We start from the raw sequence: 23,508 nt of genomic DNA, 5'->3' as shown, positions 1-23,508 counted from the left end.
CCCCCCCCCATTCATATTGGTGAAGTCCTAACCACCAATGTGATAGAAGTGATGGGAAAGGTCTTTGGGAGGTGATTAGGTCATGAGGCTGGCTCTCATGAATGATATTAGTGCCCTTATTTTTTAAAAACAAAAGACCTCAGAGAGTCCTTTTGTTCTCTTCCCCTATGTGAGAAGACAGTCCTTTATGAACCAGGAAGTGGGTTCCCACCAGACACTAAATGTGCTTGCACCTTGATTTTGGACTTCCCAGCCTCCAGAACTGTGAGAAATCAGCATTTGTTGTTTAAACCACCCAATCTATGATATTTTTGGGACAGAAGCTCAAATGGACTAAGTCAGATGATAAGTGACATGCTTGCTCTACTTATTCTAGGATTTCCCCCCATATTAAAAGGGTGATTAGACACTAGAAAATCAGATTTTGTACTCCTTGTGTTTCACTAAGACATAAAATGTAACCAATGGTCCCTTCCCCTTTTCTCACAAAGAAATGGGGATAGAGACATGCTTTTCAATATCACTATCTTCTGAGGTACTCAAATTAATCCCTTTGAGAAGACCAAATGTCAATGTAAGTGGAAAGATTTGCTCTCTCCATAGTCCTGCACTGCATCTCGTTTATAGGCATTTTTGTCATCGATGGGCCACAAAGTAGAGAACATATGAACCACTAGCCTCCCATACAAAACTTTACAAAATGAATTTACCACACACGTGTCTACTGTTAAGTAGCATCATTGATTTGTGTGCCCAAAGCAAGATGTAGTCAGATATGAAAAACTGCTAGAAATAGAAGCTAGAGTGATTTATGATATATACTGATGTGAGCCTAGTAGGATCAAAGGATAAGAGGAATTTCTGTCCCTCCAATCAATAATTGGAATGATGACCAAGATAAACCACTTACCAACATAGCTTTAAGTGCATCTCTTTCCCTTTTCCCTATTGTTCTAGCCTTTTTATCTGGGGCATTCACTGACTTTTATTAACCACTTGTCCTCCCTAGCTAGATGACAAATTCTCTGATGGTCCAGACAACTTATGTTGGGTACTTTTTGCAGTAGGAGACCATAACTCAATCATATTTGTTTCTCCAGTAGCACTGGACACGGTGCTTTGTTCGCAGTAGGCTCAAAAAATCACTTGTCACACTAGAATTAAAATTTCACAACATGCAGTGCCATGCACATAAAAAGGCTCAAAATGTGTGTTGAATGATTGAACATAATTCTGAGAAAATAGAACCACTTGGAAATTGTATACATTTCTGGATGTGGGGTCCTTAAGAGCTTATTAAGCTAAATTCCACCAAGAAATGGATTGAGGAAACTTGAGAGATTTATTTGTATTTTGTCCTGCTACTATAATGCAATAAATAGGGAGGAGAACAACCTTCTTCCCCAAAAACCTGACTAGCTCCCTGGAAGTTAGTATTTTGAATTTATTTGGTGACATTATATCTTATGCATTTTGACTGTCAAAAATGAAAAACTGTGGTTATGACTTATGCCGGTGTTTTAGTTCTCTGAGATGAATTTGTTCATCATGGAGAAGTAATAGACTGGAAATAGATGCCTCCACAGAGATCATAATAGGTGAGTTCTTTCAAAGGGGAAATTGCTTTTGCTTGAAGAAATGTTCTCACCATTTTACTGTTTTTGATTGTTCTTTCTCACCTTACTTCACATAGGAAGACATTTTCTTTAATTACCGTAATCAAGTATGCAGCTTATAGGAAGTGACTCAAAGGAAAAAGGTGTAGACTCCTGCAGGCTGATAACATAGAAGCTGGTGACCACACAGGAAGGCCTTCAACATGGAAACACAATGTTAGTTTTGTGACAGGATTCCATAGCCATATTCCCTTAATATTTATATGACCTTACGAAGTTGCTTTCAAGGTAGGGGTTCAATATGCATTACATGTATGGAATTCACTTCTATGTCATTATGGTGTGTTATTGATTCTTGATGAAATGCATACTATCCTAGCTTTGAGTCTGAAATGAAGAGGTGGTTATGTGTTCATTCACTGAACAAATAAATACCAAGTGTCTACTATGGGTAAGGCATTCTGCTCAGGTCTAGAGATACAGAATTGAGCAAAACTGCATTCATTTTCAGTGCTGGGATGTTATGATAATGGGGAGAAAATGAGGTGGAGACAGATAATAAATAAATGTAAAATATAACAATGTTATAATATAAAAATATAATATCAGGCCATTATGAATGCTTTATAAAAAAAAAAGAAAACCTGACGGGCACTGAGAGGGGCACTTGATGGGATGAGCACTGGGTGTTATACTATATGTTGGCAAATTGAACTCCAATAAAAGAAATATACAAAAATAAAATAAAATAAAATAAAAAATGAAAATAAAACCTGAAAGAGAAGGAAAATAATACACTGTTAGTGTAGTCAGAGAGTTTATTTTTAAGTGGGTAATCAGAAAAGTTGTGAAGAGATACTCTGTTATCAGAGGGCAGATGTAGATTTAATCCAAGAGAGGCCATGTGAACAAGTGAAAGTCGCATTTTCTAGACAGAGAAGTCCTTGAACTTGCTGTCCTGAGGAATAGCCTCTTCAAAAGGAAGGCAGAGGGCTCAGGCAGTGAGGACGAGTGGTAGAAGATGAAGTAAGAAAGGTAGGAGAGACCAGACCATGTGGTTCTGTCGGGTTTGATAAGACCTCTGGATTGCATTGCAAGTGTTTATAGTATGTAGATAAGCATGAGATCTCTGAGACGCCAACTTCCATATTGCATCAACTGTCTCTTCTATCTTCTTTCCTTGGCTCCTTTCCCTTTCCTTTTTGATTGAACCATACTTGAAGTTTTATTTTAAATCTGGTTTTTACATAGAAAGGAAAAGGGCCCTTTTCCTGTATCAATATGTTTATTGTTACTATGACAGCCACTGCACAAAGAATATCTCCACTTGATTTTTACAATTACCCTCTGGGATTCTTCTCAGGTTAATTAATTAGTCACCAAGTCAAAGAACTGGGACTCTAGGTTAGGGCTGTTTATAGGCTGCACAAAAAATTCTGTGCCCATCCAGGTCTGCCACACTCCCAGCTAGATGCTCCATGGCTCAAGGATGAAGTGGATCCTTTTACTTGAAAATTATGGGATAAACTTCACCCTAAACTTCAAACTATAGCAAAGACTCCTGTCATAAAGCCAAGGTCACCATCTTCAAGCTATTTCTAGCCCTTGCTTTGGGAGCCTCGCTATCTTTGTTGACTGACACCAGGGAAGATTTAAAGTAAGTGGTTAGAATTGGACCTTCAAAGTTATGCTGAAGATAGCATCCATCCAAGAAAGTTAGCTTGGTCTATGGTCTTTCAGTTCCCATGGTCCTCACTCACAGGTGAGAGTGGTGTGGCCATTAGTGGAATGTAGAAATGTGCCTCAAGTAAGAAAAAAATAAATAAACCGAACTATGGAATTTCAAGGTCTTTCTACCATGTCTGAGGCTCAAAATTAAATTATTCAACCTTATTTCCTATAGGTCTGCTAGTCCCCTTTTCATTTACATATTACGAGAGGAAAACAATATGCTGATATAAGTAAAGGAATCGGCACATTCAGGCTGGTACATGAAAATATTAAATCTCACTGTCTTTCTTTCTTGGATTTTGGTCTCAAAATATTCTCTTAACAGCTAAGGGGTTTTAATGAAAAGAAACATCTGCAAGAAATGTTTCTTCAATTGCACCTCTTAGAGATGTAATTGTTTGTTTTATGTAAATGTTTTCCTCAACGTGACTAATTAGTATTGATTTGTTCATGTAAAGCATCTTTTTAAGAACTCTCCTACTCATGAAACCAAAAGATGTATCTCAAAAGTGTGTGTTGTTCAGAATCAAATAAAGCCAGGTTTAAACCTTTGCTCCCTCACTGACTAGCGGTATTTACTTGCCTCATTGAGCCAAGTCTTGATTTTGTAATCTGTAGGTGGGCACAATAACTTTCATAATTATGCAGTGAGGTATGCATCACATTCTGTGAGATAATGTGTATGAAAATATATTGTACATTGGAGAAAGCCCATAGATAATAATACTAACCATCAAGCTATCCACACATGACATGTATCGTTATTCTATTCAAAGCCTGTGATTATCCAAGTTGGTGACTAAAAGAGAAACTAAATTGTCACTATCACCATTTTTATTATATTTAAAAAAATATTTTCCTTTCTGATATCAATTATGTGCTCCTTTTTAACATCAGCCCAATTAAATAATGAGGGAGACTTGCCAGGTACAAAAGAAAAGTCTTGATATGACAAGGCCAAACTGACATAGAGAAAAACTATATTCTTCCAAAATTAGAATTAATCACTACTTCTTCCCACTCTTAATGCACTTAAATATTGATCATCTATGAATGGACATCACATGCATATTAGTAGCTGACTAAGATCGTCAGAGTTTTAGAGAATCTAATTTAGCAGAATCTTGGGCATATGGTTAACACTGAATTACTTAAAGATTAGTCTGTATCATTGCTAGCTATTATTTGACAGTGGGCCAAATTAATCTATAAACTTTTATAATTGTATTTAATTATATATATACAACTTATATTCGTACCTTATGTAATATGCTGTGTATACCAATTATTGCTTTGTAGACAGGGATGGATTTGGGGAGAGGGGATATGATTCTTGGAAGACAGAGAAAAATTGCACATTGTCCGTTGCTTGTACCCTGTGGGTTCTCCTCATTATACATCAGCTGCTATAAAGCACTGTATTCTGGACTGTGTGTGTAGAAATAAGATTGGGATTGGAGGGGAGATGTGCAAGATGTTTGCAAAAGTATTGTCCAAAGGACAGTTGTCTGTTAACATGAAGGACCTTGAATCATAGCACAGAGACTGATGACACTGAAGGGATCTTCTATGTCTTCTAGTTAAATGTTCCAAATTTGAGATGTACTGTTCTCTTTTTTCCCTAATGATTTATTCTTTTTTTATGATTTATTCTTAAATATTAAAGGGTCCATCTGGTTGAACAAGAACAAACTTATTTAAGTTTTTCAAGAATAATTTATCTCCAGCTATCTCTAGTTTAGTCATATAATCAGCCAACAATATTTATGGGTTGCTGACTGTATAGATGGCATACAAGACACTATTCTACATTGCAGACACAGTTGTGAGAAAATTTGACGTGTATGCTTCCTCCTGCCTTTTCTTCTATGTTATATTCATTGTGAGTCATTAAGAACATCCACACAGGAGGAGACACTTTTGAAGCTCTGCACAAAAACAACGTCTGACCTCAAAGATTAAAAAAATAGTTTCCTTCATCAAGAGAAGAATTCATGTTTTCCTCCCTATTCTGTTTTGTGAAGAGGAAATGGGAATTTGAGAAAATCTTAAGTCTTTTATTTCCTCTAAAATATGGATATTAAGTGAGAAAAACAAACAAAGAACAAAGCCACAATAACAGCAACAAACAAGGTGGGAGTCTTGTGGCTCAATCCAACGCAATAATCTAGAGGATAGGCCAAATGGTGATGGTTCCATCTATTCTCTCTCTATTAATAGAAGAAATACAACGAAAAAGAAGTGGTCATTGTCTCACTTCCTTCTAACAATTGTGAGCATACATGAAAGGGAATTGGAGAAGAGAATAATCGTCTCATTATTTGTTTGATTCATATAAACATTTTTTTTTAATTTTCATCAAGACACAACAGAAGGCATTCCCCCATTACATTTGAGACTGTTACTAAATTATCTAGATAATCTCTTTTACTCTATTTTGCTGTTGGTGAGTGTTTTACTTATTGTCCCAAATAATTGCACATGGCTGTGTTCCAAAGATAAATACAAATAACACTGAGTTTATGCATGTTTTTTAATAGCCATATTCTAAAAAGATCATTTTTTCCAAAACAAGTTTCGCAGTTATGCTTTCTATTTTTAATTTGTACTTAACACTCAATTTCAGTTCTCACCATTCATGTGCTCTGTGTTTACTTACCTCACTCTGACAAGTCTGTTTCCCTTTCTGTTTTATGGAAACTTTCACCATCTGTTCCTGATGCTATAATAGCCTTCCATGAGGTTTAGGTTTACAGCAATACTGACAAATTGGGGGGGTAAGGGGGGTGGGCGGGCAGGAGCAAAGAAAGTAAAGGAAAAGAAACAAAAGTGAACTGTGCCAGTTGAAATTTAAGTTAATTAATGGAAAACTTTTAGGGCAGTGAAGCATTTTTATTACATATTGTAAAATGAAATTTGCATTTCCTTAAAGAGTATTTACTGCTTTATCTACTATTAATGTTATTAAGTCCTTCTCTATTTGCAGAGTGTTTGGTCTTTGAGAGTTTTACATTGTCAGGACATGCATAAGTGAGGTCACTTTGGAGAGAGAAGCATTAAGACCTAACCCATTTGAAACATTGCACCAAGAAAATAAATGAATGGGTAGTAAGCACATGAAAAGATTCTCGATATCATTAGTCACTGGGGAAATGCAAGTTTAAGCCACAGTAAGAACTGTTTCACACCTACAGGAAGGTGGTAAAAAAAAAAAAAATAAAAGGCAATAATAAATGTAGAGAATCAGGAACTCTCATACTTTCCTGCTAGAAATGTAAAATGGTTCAACACTTTGGAAAACAGTGTGACAATTTCTTAAGAAGTTCAATATAAATTTTTCATATAAACCAGAAATTCCACTCCTTGGTTTCGACCCAATAGAAATGAGAACTTATGGCCACACAAAATCATGCACATGCACATTCATAGGCACATTATTCATGACAGGCAAAAGCTGGAAACAATTCAAATGTTCATGAACTCGTGAAAGACCAAAGAGAATATGATGTTTCCATACAGTGGAATACTGTTTGGAAATAATATGTATGATAAAGGACTGACCCAGTCTACAATGTGGATGAAACTTGAAAGCATTATGCTAAGTGAAATGAGCCAGGCACAAAAGACCACATGCAGCGTGATACCACATTCATGAAATATCCAGAAAATACAAATTTAGAGAGAGACACAGACACACACACAAAGATGAGTGGTTGGTTACTTGGGGCTGGGGCAAAAACAGGAATTAACGGTAAAGGGGCAAAGTGATCTTATTGGGGTGATAGAAATGATCTAAATTAGTGACCTATCCTTTAACTGCATATATTTGCTAAAAATCATTGAATTACACACTTACAATGGGGCTGAGGACTGCAGTGGGTTTTCTGTGCAGGTGTTCTAATATGGTTTCAGTATGGAGAGGGAGGCTGCCCTCACATCTAGGCAAGAGACTTGCTAGGAGTTAGTCCATTCTGCGTCTCTGAGCCACCTGCTCCCACTATGAAACCTTTATGACCAATAAAAACAGGAAGTAGGCCATTCCTGGAGCTCAGGTTTTATATTTTCCTGCCCCAAAGGACAACATAAAATCCATGTTAACCTTAGATTTTATATACTTCAGGTGTTCAAAACAGGGTACGGTGTGACGCAGGGAACTTGAAAGGGGGGCATTTGACCTTGGCATCCTGAAATCAGGTGTGGGCAGAAGAAAACAAGACACCTGGTAATTAAAGCAAACCCAAGGCCAGATGAATAATAAATACAGCAGAGACACGGAGGGGGAAGTGTCACCGGTGAAGGCCAGCAGTGGGTTTTGATGGGTAACCCATCATACCTGACGGAAACCGCGTATGTTAACATTCAGATGAAATCTGAAAAATTAAAATCATTCTACTTTCACTCTGTGTTTATTATGGCAACAATTTTGGAATCACTTTCTTGATGATAAGTAAGTCTTAAAGCAGCAACACGCCGTGCATGTCAGTTCTGTGGGACACCTGGATAGATGGAGGTATGCAAAAGTATTTTTTTATAATAAATTTATTTTTTATTGGTGTTCACTTTGCCAACATACAGAATAATACCCAGTGCTCATCCCCTCTGCAAAAGTATTAAATGTCATGGGGCCCCTGGGTGGCCCTGTGCCTTTGGCTCAGGTTGTGATCCCAGGGTCCTGGAATCGAGTCCCGCATCGGGCTCCCTGCAGGGAGCCTGCTTCTCCCTCTGCCTATGTCTCTCTGTGTCTGTCATGAATAAATAAAGAAAATATTTTAAAAAGTAATAACAAAATAAATGTCATTGTTCTTTTTAATGACTTGCAGTTTAGTGGAAAACACGACAGCCAAGCCTATACAAAGACAAATAACTGTAATAAAATGGGAGAGCAGATTCTAACATCCAGGGGAATGAGTAGCAGTTCCTAAATGTCTATCAGTTAACTGTCCCTAGATGGTTGCATTTAAATCATTTGGAAAACAAAATACAGCTTTCCATCACTCATGCTAGGCCCTTGCTTCTTGATGTGGTCTCAGCCTTTGCATTACCTGGAAACTTGTTAGAAATGTTAACAATTCCAGTCCTACCCTGAACCCACTGAATCAGAATCTGCATTTTTAATAAGCTCCCGGGGTCATTTGTGTACACACCAAAGTTGAGGAAGTGCTGGTCTGAACTATAGAAGTAGACTATTCCAGGTGTGGGATCCTGGGAACGTGTTTTTTTGAAAAGCTCCCCAGTGGGTTCTGGGATCTAATCATTGAGGGGAAGGTAGTTGCTCACTGGAAGCTTGGGGCAGCTCAGAGGCCCCATACACAAGTGGGCTGGAGATGGGTCTGGATGGTAGGTGAGGAGTGGGAAATGAAGATAGTTCTGCATAAGCAAGGGTGTGGGGGCATCACTGATTGTTCCCTGGAAAGCGAACACTCCTGTGGCCTCCTCATCCTCTCTGTGCCCATTTCTGCTTTGCTAGAAATGTTTAGACACACACATGCAACTTTTTTCTTTTTCTCTTGTTTTAAAGATTTTATTTATCTATGAGAGAGAGAGAGAGGGAGAGAACAAGCACAAGCTGGGAGAGGAGGGGAAAGCAGAGGGAGAAGCAGACTCCCCTTTGAGCAAGGAGCCTGATTCTGGCTCAATCCCACAACTCTGAGATCACCACCTGAGCTGAAGGCAGATGTTTCACTGACTGAGCCACCCAGGTGCCCCATGCATCTTTTTTCTTAACAGAAAAATAATTGTTCCTGTTCTGGGTTGTAGCGATCCTTCCAATTGCCCCATTTGTTGTTAGATTCTATTCCATCTGCTTTTCCTCTAAGACCTTGCCCCCAACAATGACCCCCTTCTTCCCATATCTTCAGCCTTTCCTTCTCTACAGGCTCCTTCCCCTCAGTTATAAACATGAGCAAATTTCTGCCATTCCAAACAAAACCCACCTTTGACCTCACATCTCCCTCCGGCTACTGCCTGTCACGCTCCTATCCTCCACAGCTTTGAGAAAACGAAAACTAAGGTTTTTTTGGTTGGTTGGTTGGTTTTACAAAAATGATACATCCTCATTATGTAAAATAGAAAAGAAAATAAAGACGGAAAGAGAAGCTATGACCATAAGATCAATAGCTAAAGATGTTAGTGATCAACTTATATGTACTCCTAACACATTTCTACTCACAAAAGTACTTTAAAGGCATAAAATGTATCCTGAGTTCACACTGTTTTATGACGTGAATGTTGACTTTTTAATATTGTACGCCTTGAAGCTCGTTCAATGACATTGTATTAATTTACAATGTCATCCTTAGTGGCTGTAGTGTGTTCAATGGTATAGCTGAATATTATCTTTTTTTTTTAAGATTTTATTTATTTATTTGACAGAGAGAGAGTGCAAGCAGGGGGAATGGCAGGCAGAGGAAGAGGGAGAAGTAGACTCCCCACTGAGCAGGGAGCCCGACATGGGGCTTGATCCCAGGACCCTGAGATCATGACCTGACCCACCCAGGTGGCCCTGGAAACTATCTTCAACTTGCAAAGCCTGTGTTTCTCCCGATGCACACACATCCTCCTTGACACCCTCTCCTACTCTTGCACCTGCTTATTAGAGCCTTTTCCCACCCCTACCTGCCAAAGGATGCTACATAAACCAGGGTGTGAGGAGGAGCAAGATGGCAGAAGAGCAGGGTCCCCAAATCACCTGTCTCCACCAAACTACCTAGAAAACCTTCAAATTATCCTGAAAATCTATGAATTCGGCCTGAGAATTAAAGAGAGACCAGCTGGAATGCTACAGTGAGAAGAGTTCGCGCTTCTATCAAGGTAGGAAGACGGGGAAAAAGAAGTAAAGAAACAAAGGCCTCCAAGGGGGAGGGGCCCCGCGAGGAGCCGGGCTGAGGCCGGGGCGAGTGTCCCCAGGACAGGAGAGCCCCGTCCCGGAGGAGCAGGAGCTGCACCGACCTTCCCGGGGGAAAGGGGCTCGCGGGGAGTTGGAGCAGGACCCAGGAGGGCGGGGATGCCCTCGGGCTCCCGGGGACACTAACAGGGACCTGACCCCGGGAGAGTGCGCCGAGCTCCCTAAGGGCTGCAGCGCGGGCGGCGGGACCGGCGGGACCCGGAGCAGCTGAAGGGGCTCGGGCGGCGGCTCCGCGGAGGGGGCTGCGCGGCCCGGGAGCGCGAATCCACCAGCGCAGGCCCCGCAGCACTGGGCGCCGGGACACAGCCCAGGATCCCGCCTCCCCCAGGGACAGGCAGAGGCCGGGAGGGCCCAGGACAGCGAGGACGCTCCTGCCCCAGCTGAGCAGATCAGCGGCCCCGCCCGGAGCCTCCAGGCCCTGCAGACGGAGTTCCTGCCGGAGCTGAATCCAGGTTTCCAGAGCTGCCCCGCCACTGGGGCTGTTCCTCCTGCGGCCTCACGGGGTAAACAACCCCCACTGAGCCCTGCACCAGGCAGGGGCACAGCAGCTCCCCCAACTGCTAACACCTGAAAATCTGCACAACAGGCCCCTCCCCCAGAAGATCAGCTAGACGGACAACTTCCAGGAGAAGCCAAGGGACTTAAAGAACACAGAATCAGAAGATACTCCCCCGTGGTTCTTTTTTTTTTTTTTTTGCTTTGCTTTTTGATTTGTTTCCTTCCCCCACCCCCTTTTTTTCTCCTTTCTTTTTCTTTCTCTTTTTCTTCTTTTTTTTTTTCGTTCTTTTTTTCTTCCCCTTTTTTTTCTCTTTCTCTTTTCTTTCCTTCTTTCTCTCCTCTCTTTTTCTCTTTTTCCCAATACAACTTGCTTTTGGCCACTCTGCACTGAGCAAAATGACTAGAAGGAAAACCTCACCTCAAAAGAAAGAATCAGAAACAGTCCTCTCTCCCACAGAGTTACAAAATCTGGATTACAATTCAATGTCAGAAAGCCAATTCAGAAGCACTATTATACAGCTACTGGTGGCTCTAGAAAAAAGTATAAAAGACTCAAGAGACTTCATGACTGCAGAATTTAGAGCTAATCAGGCAAAAATTAAAAATCAATTGAATGAGATGCAATCCAAACTAGAAGTCCTAACGACGAGGGTTAACGAGGTGGAAGAACGAGTGAGTGACATAGAAGACAAGTTGATGGCAAAGAGGGAAACTGAGGAAAAAAGAGACAAACAATTAAAAGACCATGAAGATAGATTAAGGGAAATAAACGACAGCCTGAGAAAGAAAAACCTACGTTTAATTGGGGTTCCCGAGGGCGCCGAAAGGGCCAGAGGGCCAGAATATGTATTTGAACAAATTCTAGCTGAAAACTTTCCTAATCTGGGGAGGGAAACAGGCATTCAGATCCAGGAAATAGAGAGATCCCCCCCTAAAATCAATAAAAACCGTTCAACACCTCGACATGTAATAGTGAAGCTTGCAAATTCCAAAGATAAAGAGAAGATCCTTAAAGCAGCAAGAGACAAGAAATCCCTGACTTTTATGGGGAGGAGTATTAGGGTAACAGCAGACCTCTCCACAGAGACCTGGCAGGCCAGAAAGGGCTGGCAGGATATATTCAGGGTCCTAAATGAGAAGAACATGCAACCAAGAATACTTTATCCAGCAAGGCTCTCATTCGAAATGGAAGGAGAGATAAAGAGCTTCCAAGACAGGCAGCAACTAAAAGAATATGTGACCTCCAAACCAGCTCTGCAAGAAATTTTAAGGGGGACTCTTAAATTTCCCCTTTAAGAAGAAGTTCAGGGGAACAGTCCACAAAAACAAGGACTGAATAGATAACATGATGACACTAAACTCATATCTCTCAATAGTAACTCTGAATGTGAACGGGCTTAATGACCCCATCAAAAGGCGCAGGGTTTCAGACTGGATAAAAAAGCAGGACCCATCTATTTGCTGTCTACAAGAGACTCATTTTAGACAGAAGGACACCTACAGCCTGAAAATAAAAGGTTGGAGAACCATTTACCATTCGAATGGTCCTCAAAAGAAAGCAGGGGTAGCCATCCTTATATCAGATAAACTAAAATTTACTCCAAAGACTGTAGTGAGAGATGAAGAGGGACACTATATCATACTTCAAGGATCTATTCAACAAGAGGACTTAACAATCCTCAATATATATGCCCCGAATGTGGGAGCTGCCAAATATATCAATTATTAACCAAAGTGAAGAAATACTTAGATAATAATACACTTATACTTGGTGACTTCAATCTAGCTCTTTCTATACTCGATAGGTCTTCTAAGCACAACATCTCCAAAGAAACGAGAGCTTTAAATGATACACTGGACCAGATGGATTTCACAGATATCTACAGAACTTTACATCCAAACTCAACTGAATACACATTCTTCTCAAGCGCACATGGAACTTTCTCCAGAATAGACCACATATTGGGTCACAAATCGGGTCTGAACCGATACCAAAAGATTGGGATTGTCCCCTGCATATTCTCAGACCATAATGCCTTGAAATTAGAACTAAATCACAACAAGAAGTTTGGAAGGACCTCAAACACGTGGAGGTTAAGGACCATCCTGCTAAAAGATAAAAGGGTCAACCAGGAAATTAAGGAAGAATTAAAAAGATTCATGGAAACTAATGAGAATGAAGATACAACCGTTCAAAATCTTTGGGATGCAGCAAAAGCAGTCCTAAGGGGGAAATACATCGCAATACAAGCATCCATTCAAAAACTGGAAAGAACTCAAATACAAAAGCTAACCTTACACATAAAGGAGCTAGAGAAAAAACAGCAAATAGATCCTACACCCAAGAGAAGAAGGGAGTTAATAAAGATTCGAGCAGAACTCAACGAAATCGAGACCAGAAGAACTGTGGAACAGATCAACAAAACCAGGAGTTGGTTCTTTGAAAGAATTAACAAGATAGATAAACCATTAGCCAGCCTTATTAAAAAGAAGAGAGAGAAGACTCAAATTAATAAAATCATGAATGAGAAAGGAGAGATCACTACCAACACCAAGGAAATACAAACGATTTTAAAAACATATTATGAACAGCTATACGCCAATAAATTAGGCAATCTAGAAGAAATGGACGCATTCCTGGAAAGCCCAAACTACCAAAACTGGAACAGGAAGAAATAGAAAACCTTAACAGGCCAATAACCAGGGAGGAAATTGAAGCAGTCATCAAAAACCTCCCAAGACACAAGAGTCCAGGGCCAGATGGCTTCCCAGGGGAATTTTATCAAACGTTTAAAGAAGAAACCATACCTATTCTCCTAAAGCTGTTTGGAAAGATAGAAAGAGATGGAGTACTTCCAAATTCGTTCTATGAGGCCAGCATCACCTTAATTCCAAAACCAGACAAAGACCCCACCAAAAAGGAGAATTACAGACCAATATCCCTGATGAACACGGATGCAAAAATTCTCAACAAGATACTGGCCAATAGGATCCAACAGTACATTAAAAAAATTATTCACCATGACCAAGTAGGATTTATCCCTGGGACACAAGGCTGGTTCAACACCCGTAAAACAATCAATGTGATTCATCATATCAGCAAGAGAAAAACCAAGAACCATATGATCCTCTCATTGGATGCAGAGAAAGCATTTGACAAAATACAGCATCCATTCCTGATCAAAACTCTTCAGAGTGTAGGGATAGAGGGAACATTCCTCGACATCTTAAAAGCCATCTATGAAAAGCCCACAGCAAATATCATTCTCAATGGGGAAGCACTGGGAGCCTTTCCCCTAAGATCAGGAACAAGACAGGGATGTCCACTCTCACCACTGCTGTTCAACATAGTACTGGAAGTCCTAGCCTCAGCAATCAGACAACAAAAAGACATTAAAGGCATTCAAATTGGCAAAGAAGAAGTCAAACTCTCCCTCTTCGCCGATGACATGATACTCTACATAGAAAACCCAAAAGTCTCCACCCCAAGATTGCTGGAACTCATACAGCAATTCGGTAGCGTGGCAGGATACAAAATCAATGCCCAGAAGTCAGTGGCATTTCTATACACTAACAATGAGACTGAAGAAAGAGAAATTAAGGAGTCAATCCCATTTACAATTGCACCCAAAAGCATAAGATACCTAGGAATAAACCTCACCAAAGATGTAAAGGATCTATACCCTCAAAACTATAGAACACTTCTGAAAGAAATTGAGGAAGACACAAAGAGATGGAAAAATATTCCATGCTCATGGATTGGCAGAATTAATATTGTGAAAATGTCAATGTTACCCAGGGCAATAGACACGTTTAATGCAATCCCTATCAAAATACCATGGACTTTCTTCAGAGAGTTAGAACAAATTATTTTAAGATTTGTGTGGAATCAGAAAAGACCCCGAATAGCCAGGGGAATTTTAAAAAAGAAAACCATAGCTGGGGGCATCACAATGCCAGATTTCAGGTTGTACTACAAAGCTGTGGTCATCAAGACAGTGTGGTACTGGCACAAAAACAGACACATAGATCAGTGGAACAGAATAGAGAATCCAGAAGTGGACCCTGAACTTTATGGGCAACTAATATTCGATAAAGGAGGAAAGACTATCCATTGGAAGAAAGACAGTCTCTTCAATAAATGGTGCTGGGAAAATTGGACATCCACATGCAGAAGAATGAAACTAGACCACTCTCTTTCACCATACACAAAGATAAACTCAAAATGGATGAAAGATCTAAATGTGAGACAAGATTCCATCAAAATCCTAGAGAAGAACACAGGCAACACCCTTTTTGAACTCGGCCATAGTAACTTCTTGCAAGATACATCCACGAAGGCAAAAGAAACAAAAGCAAAAATGAACTATTGGGACTTCATCAAGATAAGAAGCTTTTGCACAGCAAAGGATACAGTCAACAAAACTCAAAGACAACCTACAGAATGGGAGAAGATATTTGCAAATGACATATCAGATAAAGGGCTAGTTTCCAAGATCTATAAAGAACTTCTTAAACTCAACACCAAAGAAACAAACAATCCAATCATGAAATGGGCAAAAGACATGAACAGAAATCTCACGGAGGAAGACATAGACATGGCCAACATGCACATGAGAAAATGCTCTGCATCACTTGCCATCAGGGAAATACAAATCAAAACCACAATGAGATACCACCTCACACCAGTGAGAATGGGGAAAATTAACAAGGCAGGAAACAACAAATGTTGGAGAGGATGCGGAGAAAAGGGAACCCTCATACACTGTTGGTGGGAATGTGAACTGGTGCAGCCACTCTGGAAAACTGTGTGGAGGTTCCTCAAACAGTTAAAAATAGACCTGCCCTACGACCCAGCAATTGCACTGTTGGGGATTTACCCCAAAGATACAAATGCAATGAAACGCCGGGACACCTGCACCCCGATGTTTATAGCAGCAATGGCCACGATAGCCAAGCTGTGGAAGGAGCCTCGGTGTCCAACGAAAGATGAATGGATAAAGAAGATGTGGTTTATGTATACAATGGAATATTACTCAGCTATTAGAAATGACAAATACCCACCATTTGCTTCAACGTGGATGGAACTGGAGGGTATTATGCTGAGTGAAGTAAGCCAGTCGGAGAAGGACAAACATTATATGTTCTCATTCATTTGGGGAATATAAATAATAGTGAAAGGAAAATAAGGGAAGGGGGAAGAAATGTGTGGGAAATATCAGAAAGGGAGACAGAACGTAAAGACTGCTAACTCTGGGAAACGAACTAGGGGTGGTGGAAGGGGAGGAGGGCGGGGGGTGGGAGTGAATGGGTGACGGCACTGGGCACTGGGGGTTATTCTGTATGTTAGTAAATTGAACACCAATAAAAAATAAATTAAAAAAAAATAAACTACAAAATGCAAAATACAAAAAAATAAAAATAAAAAAAATAAACCAGGGTGAGTCTTCCTCACCTGGGTTTTTTACTGAGGAAATGAAGACCGAATTTTAAAAACAGACTTTCATGACCCATGGTAGAGGCACTAAAGATTCTAGAAAGAAAAGCTTTGTGCTTAATGGTTTGCAGGGATCTGGGAAGATTTGTGCCACAACTGTGGGTACACAGGTCACCATGACTAGGATTCACAAGGTAGAAAGGGGAGTTGGAAATGATCGGGGTTGCGTTTGGCACCTTTTGAGGTAAATCTAGGGATAGAAGAGATGGAGAGATCCTTGATTCTATGATCTGAGAGTAGAGGGGAACTGGGCTCTGTGTTCCTAAAGGCCCAGCACCACCATGACATGGAGGGTGGAGCAGAAATGGGAGTGGTAGAGGCCACAAAGCTTTCTATGGCCCCAGACTGGCTTTGGAGGGGAGTCAGGTTTACCTGTGATTTTACAAAGGACACGGGGATTAGATGAGCAAGAAAGTGCTAGAGAACTGAAAGGGCTGAAGCCAAGGGCACATCACATGGGGGGTCTGCATGGGGGTAGCAGCCAGACCCGCAGGCATGTGGGCATCTCGGGAGAGGCTGGGTGGAGGGGCAAGCACAGCCACAAGTCAGGCTGATGGATACATATGGGAATTCGAGCATGAGCAAATGCTGACCTGCTTTTCACCTTCACCCCTTCCCGCCTCTCTCAGCCCGTTTGCCTGAAGCACTCTGCAACTTAGAAATTTCCTGAATAAATTATTTTCTTCTTGAAAGAAGAAAAAAAAAACTGAGAAAAATACATCCCGAGGAGTGGCTTTTAAGAGTTGTACTTGCCTATTGACAAGATTCTACCATAATTTATTTAACTTATTTAACTTGTCTTGGAAGGTTTTCTTTGCTCCCAGAAAGTCATTGTTGTAAACAAGGCCTAGCCAAGCCTCTTCATTCATTCTCTCCATTGCTGGCCTTCCTTTATTTTTCAAGCTGGAGCAACTTATTTTTTATTCTCTCTAGGCTAAGAAAACTACTCTTAGGAAGGCAATCAATGAACTCCACCTTGTCAAATACAATGAACTACGATCTCTCCATATTTGGCATTGATTCCCCATTTGATGCTGGTTTATATTCCCTCGTTCCAAAATTCTTATCTCTCTTGAATTTCTCAGTATAATTCTTTTATTTCTTCTACTTGTCTGACTTTTTTTTCTTAGTTTCCTTCTCTATCTCCTCTTCCTCCAAAACTCACTTAAATATTGATGCTTTTCAAATTACCCTTCTCCTTGTTTCATTCTTATTTTCCATTTTGTTCATATGGGTTCTCAGTCAATGTCACATATTTGGCTGTCTCCTAAATATGGTCACTCTTCAATCTTCATCTCCTATCTGAAATTTTCACTAGATTTCTTTATTGATGGGATCTTCTTAAGGATGATAATCCATCCGACCATCCATCCAACTACCCATCCAACCATCCATCTATCCATCTATCCATCTATCCAACCATTCATCCCCCATCCATCCATCCATCCATCCATCCATCCATCCAACCATCTATTCATTTGCCCATTACGTTCGTTTTTCCATTTAACATTTATTGAGTGCCAACTGAATGCCTGCCAGATACTGGTTTAGGACAAAACAGACAAAAATATCTGTGCTTAAAAGCCTTTCACTTTTTAGTTCAGTATGATAGAGAGCAAACATAACAGGCAAAAATTGCATTTTTCAGTCAACAACTCTGAAATCATGCTATCTTCCTTTCTATACCTATGATCCTTCCACAAACTGCCATAACAGTGAGTGGTATGATTACCCATTAGCTTTTGCATGTTACAATCAACCTCAATTCCTCTTGCACTTTGCTTTAGGAAGCAGTATAGTTTAGTGGTTAAGAGTCTGGGCTAGATTGTCCCATAGACCTTGGTTCAAATTTTGTCACTTACCAAAACTATGTGATTTTGGTCAAGTTACTTAACCTCTCTAAGTTTGTTATATATATAAAAAAGGAAGAAGAAGAAGAAGAAGAAGAAGAAGAAGAAGAAGAAGAAGAAGAAGAAGAAGAATCCTACTTCACAGGATTGTTTGAGTGTGGGTGAAATAATATATAGTTATTGTTCCTACCTCTCTGTAATAACTCATTAAATAGTAGCTATTGTTCTTTTACTATTATTTACCCAATTGGTGAATGAGCCTTGCAGATTTTATTTTCTAAACCTGCACTCTTCAAAATGGAAGCCACAAATGCATATGGCAGTTAAGCACTTGAAATACAGTTTACCAAAATTGAGATGTGCCATAAATTTAAAATACATACTGGGTTTCAAAATAGTACCAAAAAAAAGTAAAGAATATAAACTGTCTCAGGAAAATTTTTATATTGATTATATGTCACACGATAATATTTTTGGTGTATTGGGTTAGATATTATTAAAATTAATTTCATATGTTTGTCTTATATTTTAAATGTGGGTATTCAAAAATTTAAACTTACATATGTGGCTGTCCCTTTATTTCTACTCTACGGTGTTCTCAACATTTCTCAGTACTGTTCCTCTGCTTTGTGTACCCATGGGCCTTATCATTTCTCTTCTCTGTTATTGCAGTAGTGTTCTACTAGCCTCTGTGTTCCTTCTCCCTCTGAACTTTTAAATCTACCATCTACACTGTTGCCTGACTGATGTTTCTAAAATGTTAGAAAACCTTTTTCTGCTACCTGGAGGATAATTCCAGTCTCCTCATCTTGGCATACAGAGCTCCCAGGGAGCTTAGTTTCTATCTCTCTAGACTTTCCTTGGATTCTTTCTCACTTTCCCCATGGGATCCAGCTGCCCAAAGCTATTCATGCTTCTATGCTTTTGTACATAGCTTTCTTCTACCTGAAAGCAACCTTGTCTACCCAAAGAATTCCTCCTTTATCCTCAAGAACCACCTTGTCACCTGCGTGAAGTTTCCATCACCTCTTCTTCTAGGTTTGTTTACAGTGTAGCCCCTCTCATTCTCTTTCTCAGTTACTCACTACTCTTTTTGGACTTTGAGTTTCTTAAGAACTGGGATTGTGATTTATTAACTGTCTGTACCACCATATGTATCAGAATATCTGTAACATATTGAGTCTGCAAAATATTTAAAGATAGAAAGACTAGATTAGGGGCTTATTTAAAAAATGAGCAAGCACACCATAAAAACAACTAAACATTCAATATTGTTTATTTGTATATGTCCATATGTATTTGGAAAAAGAACCATGTCTGAGACATACCAATTGCCTAAGTAAATAATATAACATCTTTCCCAAAGATGATGAGTGCATTTTATATCAGAAGTAGTATTCGAATTAACAGCCAAGTTTGATTTTCCATTCCCTAGTTCAGCTAATGGAAACTATTGTAAATAATATACATACCTCTTGAAACAGGCAATTCTTTAATAGAAACTCTAGAACTTGACCAATTTACTCTTTGGCATGATCCTATCTTTTCTAAATTAAAACACACACACACACATATACACAGTAATTACTTATCCTTGTTGGAAGTTCTATTATTGTATGATTTCCACTATGAAACTCTCATGAGTGACTCTGTCCATAAGGCCCTGAGGTACAGTCTTTGAAAGTTTGCAAGACTCTTTCCTTCCGAGGTATTGTCTCCATAGATTGTCTCTTGTCTGACAGAAACCTGGCCTGGGAAATGCCCTTCCCCGTTGGGAGAGCATTGAAACCACTATCAGGTGCTAATGATTTCTGAACCAGACAAAAACAACTGAGAGACGTGAACACAGATTTCTGTGCTGTCATCCCCTTCCTGGTGATTTATTAACTGGAAGGCACTGCTTGCTTTCAAAGACGGAGAAGTTAGGGAAGGTCTACACTCATCTTTGCAATTTCTTAAGATCCTAAAAACAGATATAATAGTATACTGACCTAATTTTCCAGGCGAGGGTTACCCAATAGGTCAGTCAGCTAATTCCAGATTTTGATGTACTGTGAAAAAGTATGGTCATTGGATCACGAAGTCAGCTGGGGGGGAGGAGAGGAGTTGGCCCTTAAGGGGAAGATAGATGACAGATGACATCATCATTGGCAGTGGCCTTGCTTGCCTTTGGGGACCGAAGTTTCATAAATTATCGCAGATTAATGTTTGTGCAGCACGAGTTGTATAGAGGCAAAAAGATATGATGCACTTTGTAAGAATTACTAGTACTCGGAAAGAATTTACCACAAAAAAAAAAAAAAGATATTTCTGTTTAAATGAGTCTAAAATCATAGTACAGATCCAGTCCATTTTAAAACTGATTATTGTGACATATCAAGGCCAGAATTTTATTATAATTAGTATTGTTATTGGTGATTAAATATTGTGCCAATAGATCAGAATAAATATAATTTCTTTTTCATTAAAGACTGCCAGTTTCACATTTAACCTTGTTGTTAAAAAAAATTCTGTATAAATGTAACTTAATTGGCTGGCTATTATAGGCAAGGGTGGTCTTTTGTCTGTAAGTGGCTACATAATAAATATTTTAGGCATTGTAGGCCATAGAGTCTCTGTAGCAGTTGTTCACCTCTGTTCTTGTACCATGAAAGAAACCATACACAATATATAAATGAAAACATGGCTATGTTCCAATAAAACCTTATTGACAAAGGGAGGAAAAAATAAACAGGCAGCAGGCTGGACTCAGCTCACAGCAAAAGTTTGCTGATCCCTCTGCTGTAGTATCACAACAGTATAATATCTCCTAGATATACCTTCATTTACGCGACCACTCTCTTCTTACATTTAGATTATTCTCCAAATCTCCTTACTCTAATAAAAAAGCTTTAAACAGATGTCTCTATGATTAAAACTTTCTCTGCATTTCCAAAGTTGCCCTTAGAATAGATTCCTAGAAGTGGAATTTCTAGGTCAAAAGCTATAAATACTTTTAAGACTTTCTATTCTTTTGCCACTTGTGGGAAGTGTGAATTGGTGTGTCATCTCTGGAAAACAGTTTGGCAATGCTTAATTGATGCCTCCCCGAGATCTCACTAGTTCTAAATATGATCATTAGTAAAGGCAAAGAAAGATAGCTGGGTGGATTTTATGTTTAAAAGAAAAAGAAAGAAAGGTATTATCCATTTGCTTTTATTCTACTACGAAGTTTTCATTTATATCTTGGCCCATTTGTTTCTTTTCTTTCTCTTTCTCTTAATTTTATCTTTTCCTTTCCAATTTTACTTCTGTTAGATATATTTTAGGTGGTAAAAATCTAGGAGCACAGATTCTAGAATCAGATTGCTCAGACTCAGACTCTGACTGCCACTTCCTGGGTGCGTAACCTTACTTACCTTATGTTGTTGCTCTGAGAAAGGAAAGTAAAACGCTTTATATATTTATACTTAACAAATAGTAAATCTTCAATGAATACTACCTATGACAATGATAATTCAAGCACAATTCTTTCTTTAGTTAAATGCTCATTGTGTGTCTGGTAATCAAATGCATTGTCTTATAACTTCATTATGGTTTAATTTAAAAAATGTCCCTCAGTGTTTTTAGCTGTAAGTTATGAAGACAGGCTCTAAATTGATTGGTTTTCCAAATAGCTGGCCAATTATTCCAATTTTTTTATTGAATAGTACATTCCTTTTTCATTAGTTTGAGCTGTGACCTTTATCAAATATTTTGCTTTTTCTCATTTTAGTGTCTGCCTCTGGGAAACCTAGTGTCTTAAATTTATCTGTTGGTTTATTCTGGCTTTTTCACCATTGACTTAATAATTGTGACTCTGTAACATTTTAACACTTGATAATGCGACTAACTTGTATTACTCTCATCAACCAGGTTTTTTTTCTTAGACATTCTCAAAAGTGTATTCATCCTCCCAGTTGTATTTTTAGCCATGTTGTCAATTTCCAACAAGAATTGCAGTTAGGTGAATTCGGATCAGAAGTACATGCTACTTATAGAATAATTTGAGAATTGACATTGTTATAATAAGCATTCTTCCCATCCTGGAGCATAATGTATATTCCTGTTTATTCCATTTTTCTTTTATATTTTTCTTGTTAAAAAAAAGATTTAATTTATTTTTGAGAGAGAGGGAGAGCACACAAGGGGGAGGGGCAGAAAGAGAAGGAGAGGGAGGGACAAGCAGACTCCTTACTGAGCATAGAGTGGAAGCCGGGCTCAATCTCAAGTCCCTGAGATCATGACCTGAACTAAAATCAAGAGTCAGATGCTTAACTGACTGAGCCACCCAGGCACCCCTCTTCTTTTATGTTTTTCAATAGAATTGTGCCACTCCCCTTACCATGTAAAAATAATGTTTATTATAAATTAATTGTGTGCAAGGCATTGCTCTAAGGACTTGCCATGTATTAGTATTTTTAACTCCTAAGACTATAAGAGAAAGTTTATCATTATCCCCATTTAACAGTGGTGACATTGAGAAACATGGAGGGTGGGTAATGTGTCCCTGATCACCGTATGCCCAAAGTCAGAACCAGAATCTATCTCCAAAAGCCCATGTTCTTAGAATCTGTGGTATACTCATCACGTACATTAAATGTTAAGAAAAATTTTAGATATATTATAGTATTGTGGCTGTGTGAATGAGACCCTTTTCCCCAAAAAATATTCCTTTTAATTGGTTACTGCTAACATAGAGAAGAAAAATAATTGCCTATTATTGATAAGCCCTTACAATTTGTAAGCAAAAATCTACTTCGAAAGACTTAAACAAAACCCAGAAAACTGGATGCAGATTGTATTTCAAGGAAAAAAGGAAGCAAGCTAAAATTGAGATGTTTCCACTAACAAACTTAGTTTTGTTGTTGTATTTTTTCCCCTGCAAATTGGGAAAAGAACAATTTGAGTGTTATAGCAGAATATCTTGGTTAGTTTGAGGGGGAAAAAACTGTCTTCAGAATAGAGTTGGAGAAACATGACCAGTGATAATTCTATGTTGTGAAAAGATCCATGAACACCCAAGAGATGAAATTTGAGTTTTCTTGCAAGTTAGCAGTCTTTTCTGTAGCTTCCTTGAGATTTTTTGCTCTGCTCTCCATAAGAAGAAATTAGTAAGATAGTACTGGCTTTTAAATATTTCACTACATCTACTAGAGTTTTTCATTCTCTCAATACCTTGTCCTTCCTGAATGTTATAATATCTGTCTGTACCACTTTATGGACAAATTATACAACTCTATGCCCCTCTGACATATATGTGTGCTGCTATACAGGTGTGAAGAAGTGTAATCAACTGTTGTCAATCAAATAATAGGCTATTCAGAACAATTAAAACATCAACCATTTGGAAATAATCTTGCCAGAAAATTTCCTGACAGTTTGCTATTGCTA

The 23,508-nt window shown here is 39.0% G+C and overlaps 1 protein-coding gene and 1 long non-coding RNA gene across 6 annotated transcripts in view; one reads left to right on the top strand and one right to left on the bottom strand.

The window, feature by feature from the left end:
* Positions 1-23,508, bottom strand: part of LOC140606909 (uncharacterized) — a 183,013-nt gene that overhangs the window by 49,050 nt on the left and 110,455 nt on the right. The gene's annotated exons all lie outside the window — the stretch shown is intronic.
* Positions 1-23,508, top strand: part of KCNJ16 (potassium inwardly rectifying channel subfamily J member 16) — a 203,573-nt gene that overhangs the window by 98,178 nt on the left and 81,887 nt on the right. The window lies entirely within an intron of this gene.

Source organism: Canis lupus, chromosome 16 (genome assembly GCF_048164855.1).
Source record: "Canis lupus baileyi chromosome 16, mCanLup2.hap1, whole genome shotgun sequence".
Classification (NCBI taxonomy): domain Eukaryota; kingdom Metazoa; phylum Chordata; class Mammalia; order Carnivora; family Canidae; genus Canis; species Canis lupus.
This window is presented reverse-complemented; position numbering and strand designations above follow the sequence as displayed.